Raw genomic sequence first — 4,868 nt, 5'->3', positions numbered from 1 at the left:
ACGCTTCCTCTCACGCTTCCTCCGCAGAATTGGTCTGATGGAGCAAATGCAGTCAGCGCAGCTCGGTATGACAAGTCAACAATGCGACCAGCGTGCATACAGCACGGATCGGACTGGAAATTTGACACGGCACCAGAGAACTCACACAGGAGAGAAACCCTTCAAGTGCACTGTGTGTGGGAAGGCATTTTCACAGTCATAAAATCTGCAAATACACCAGAGAACACACACGGGAGAGAAACCCTTCAAGTGCAGTGTGTGTGGGAAGGCATTTGCACAGTCATCAAATCTGCAAAGACACCAGAGAACACACATGGGAGTGAAACCCTTCAGGTGCACCTTGTGCGGGAAGGCGTTTGCACGTTCATTAGTTGTTCAGACCCACCAGAGAACACACACAGGAGAGAAACCCTTCAAGTGCAGTGTGTGTGGGAAGGCATTTTCACAGTCATCTGGTCTTAAAAAACACCAGAGAACACACACAGGAGATAAACCCTTCAAGTGCACTGTGTGTGGGATGGCGTTTGCACAGTCACCACATCTTAAAGTACACCAGAGAACACACACAGGAGAGAAACCCTTCAGGTGCATTCTGTGCAGGATGGCATTTGTACATGTGTCACATCTTCAAAGACACGAGAGAACACACACGGGAGAGAAACCCTTCAGGTGCACTCTGTGCGGGATGGCGTTTGCAGATTCATCAAATCGTCAAAGACACCAGAGAACACACACGGGAGAGAAACCCTTCAAGTGCAGTGTGTGTGTAAAGGCATTTTCACAGTCATCTGTTCTTCAAAAACACCAGAGAACACACAGGAGAGAAACCCTTCAGGTGCACTCTGCTGGAAGGCGTTTGCAGATTCATAAAATCTTCAAGTACACCAGAGAACGCACAAGCATCAGAAGATCCACAAGGAGTTTAGTCTGAAGTCAGCTTGTGAAAGTCAAAGTGCCGCAATGAGCCCATCCTTCATGAAACAAGAACCGGAGGAAAATCCCAGCTTTGACACTTAAAGGTATCGAGGTGAAATGTGAAGAGGTGATGGTGAAGAGGGAAGAAGTGATGAGCGAAGAGGTGATGGTGAAGAGGGAAGAAGTGATGGTGAAGAGCAAAGAAGTGCAGGTTAAATGTGAAGATGAAAATTCAACTTCAAAATCCGACCTTCACATCGATGGAGGCCACGTGAAGCAGGAGGAGAATTCTGACTGTGAGGCAGAGCGAGGCAACTCCCAGCAGTTTGTGGAAGTGGAGGTGTGGGTGGACTTCCTCCGAGACAATCCAAATTCAAGTGGAGACCCGGTAGATGTGTAAGCCAGAGACGATGTCGCTCCAATAGATGCACCTTTGTCACAGGCCTTTAATGACAAGAATGTGAAGTTGAACACTCAATTCCTAGGTTCAACCTGCAGAGTAAGAGCGGACAGTCTTTGTGGACCTGTGGGTTGGGTTAATCTCTCACTAGGAGCGAGAGCCATAAAGCTCCCAAACATTCATGATGTTATAATTGTTTTTGCGTGGTGCTTGCTTAACCGCCTCAGCAACTCGGAGTTTTGTGTAGTACCTCGTCTGAAACGCTCGAAGAGCATCCCCAAGTAGCAGCTACCCCTGTGTGACACAAGGTGGTGGCCCTGCACCAGCCTGCATGTGACCAAGAGCCTGTCAGTAGGGGGCGATGATTGATGCGTCATCTCGGTTGTGTAGTTTGTAGGCAATCTTGATTCGAAGCTTTCGTGACTGCAGGAATCCACACTCTTGAGTTCTTTCGGTAAAGTCACCACGTGGGTAGAAACATAACAGATCACGGCGTTTAGATCACAACACAAGCAATCGTCATCAGGTGGGACAACCACAGCAAGAGAAACTGCTGAAGTAGTAGGCGCCTACTCCAGCAGTTTCTCATTATTGCTGCTGTGCTTGTCTGCCTGATGACGATTGCTTGTTGCCATCGAAACGCCGTGATCTATTATTTGTAGGTAATGTTTAGAATTTGCGACATCTTGACCAAGACGCCAGCATGCAACGGCCTACTCGTTTTGAATGACGCAACAATAGTACGGTGTACATACACTTTTGATTTAAAGCTTTCGTGACTGCAGGGATTCATATTCTTCGTTCTTTTGGTAAAGCCACGTAGAAGGGAAACAATAAAATAATAAAAATATAAAACAATAGAATTCTCACGATGTTTCGACTTCAGTGAGAATTGTATTGTTTTATATTTTGATTATTTTATTGTTTCCCTTCTACATGACTTTACCGAAAGAACCAAGAATATGTACATACACTGTTAAGCAGACGGTGCGTATTTTTAAAAATAGCTTCTTGTTCATACAATGTAACCTGATGCAGGATATTTCACTGCAGTAATTCAATTTTGTTAATATGCCCGTCAATGATTTAGATTGAATACCGCGTCTGATTGTGCGCGTGCATGTAACATTTTGTCTGAGGGTCAAACATTGAATAAGTGATGTTAGGACAAAGTGTGTGTGTGTGTTTTGGAAGTAACCTGTACAGAGAACTCAGGTGAGACCCGTTGTTCTTGTGATACAGGTCAAAGGGTACTTTTGTGTTTCACGAAGCATATGGAGCAACTCATTGTCTTTGCAATAGGGAGCACGCTCGGATCATTCATCAGTTACAAGGCATACCACTTGAAAGTTACACGTATAGGAGGAGGTACATTCTCTACAACACGAATTGTAGTTTTGTCTTACGTGTTGACGTAGAGTTTGTCTAACTGGGACTAGAAATGCTCCTTGCTGATTCACGTCTGGATGTTCGTAACCATCGGTTGAAGCAAACCCCACTGCTGTTGTTGAGACGCTGTGCACCAATAAGGGTCCAACACATTGACTGCCTTCAGGCCAGGAAAGTCACAACATTTGCACACGAAGGACGCATTCACGCAAGTATCCCGTGCTCCGTTTTGAAGTTTTAAAATGAAACATCTTTGAATTGTGTTGTGTTTTGGATTAGATGATTTTATTTCCTCTTTAAAAGCTTGTATCAATTTACATCTGGAAGACTTAATTGAAAAGGACATTTCGTGTGAATTTTCTCTCGTCATTAAGTAGATGGCCTTACCGGGGGTTTGGTTCATTGTGGACACAAACAGTGTACACACACACAGTGTACACACACACAGTGTACACACACACAGTGACACACACAGTGTATACACATAGTGTACACACACAGTGTATACACAATAATGTCCACGTTGCTGAGCCTACGCACCCAAGGGAGGGAGCAATAGAAAATGAATCTAAATCAACTTAAACTCCAACTCTGTGACGTCACCACTCTGCATTACCTCATCGGCGTGAAACGCCAGGGGGAGGTGTACCTCGCTAGTGATGTCATGTCACCAAGGTATTCATCCTTCCCCCATCCACCGCGCTCTTGAGCGTGACGTCACCTCCGCTCGGGTCACTGCCGATATCGTTCCAGTGGCAATCCTTATTTGGGCAAAGCTACGCCCAGTGACTGGCGACTCATTAACATAATGTGTTCGTTAAAGCCGTCGCGAGATTATTCAGCGCCCACGCCCCCATCCCTCGACATATGGGCCGGCCTCATTAACATAATTTATTCAGTTGGAGAGCCGCTCTTGGGAGGGAAGTGACGTCATACTACTTCCTGCTGTCGCGACGCAACAGGAAGTTGCCATGTGCGCGCTTGCACTGAAATCCGAGGTGAGAAATTCTCATCGTTGTGGTGGTGGTGGTTGTGGTGGTTGTTGTTTACCAAGGTAGAGCCTCTCTCGTAGGGATGTCAATTGAGTAGCAGCGAGTATGGGAATCGATGTCCAGGTTGGAACTTTGCTCCAGGTTGGAACTTTACTCTTAAAGAACACCAGAGAACACACACGGGAGAGAAACCCTTCAGGTGCAGTGTGTGTGGGAAGACATTTTCACGGTCATCCGCTCTTAAAACACCAGAGAACACACACGGGAGAGAAACCCTTCAAGTGCAGTGTGTGTGGGAAGACATTTTCAGATTAATCTACTCTTAAAACACACCAGAGAACACACACGAGAGAGAAACCCTTCAAGTGCAGTGTGTGTGGGAATTCATTTTCAGATTCATCTGTTAAAACACACCAGAGAACACACACGGGAGAGAAACCTTTCAAGTGCAGTGTGTGCGGGAAGGCATTTGCACATTCATCAAATCTTCAAGTACACCAGAGTACACACACGGGAGAGAAACCCTTCAAGTGCAGTGTGTGCGGGAAGGCTTTTGCACATTCATCAAATCTTCAACTACACCAGAGAACACAGAAGCATAAAAAGATCTGCAAGGAGTGGAGTCTGAAATCAGCTTGTGAAAGTCAAAGTGCCGCAATGAGCCCATCCCTCATGAAACACGAACCGGAAGAAAATCCCAGCTTGGACACTTTTAAAGGTAGCGAGGTGAAATATGAAGAGGTGCAGGTGAAATGTGAAGAGGTGAAGGTGAAGAGGGAAGAAGTGATGGTGAAGAACGAAGAAGTGAAGGTGAAATGTGAAGATGAAGATTCAACTCCAAAATGGGACCTTCACATCGATGGAGGCAACGTGAAGCAGGAGGAGAATTCTGACGGAGGCAGAGTGAGGCAACTCCCAGCAGTTTGTGGAAGTGGAGGTGTGGGTGGACTTCCTCCGAGACAATCCAAAGTCAAGTGGAGACCCGGTAGATGTGTAAGCTTCAGACGATGTCGCTCCAATAGATACACCTTTGTCACAGGCCTTTAATGACAAGAACGTGAAGTTGAACACTCAGTTCCTAGGTGCAACCTGCAGAGTAACGGCGGCCAATCTTTGTGGACCTGTGGGTTGGGTAGATCTCTAGCCAGGAGCGAGAGACAATAAGCTCCCAA

This window comes from Petromyzon marinus, unplaced genomic scaffold, assembly GCF_048934315.1.
Source record: "Petromyzon marinus isolate PM22_M1 ecotype Great Lakes invasive population unplaced genomic scaffold, UKy_Petmar_22M1.pri1.0 PM_G_Scaffold_10, whole genome shotgun sequence".
In the NCBI taxonomy this organism is placed as follows: domain Eukaryota; kingdom Metazoa; phylum Chordata; class Hyperoartia; order Petromyzontiformes; family Petromyzontidae; genus Petromyzon; species Petromyzon marinus.
This window is presented reverse-complemented; position numbering follows the sequence as displayed.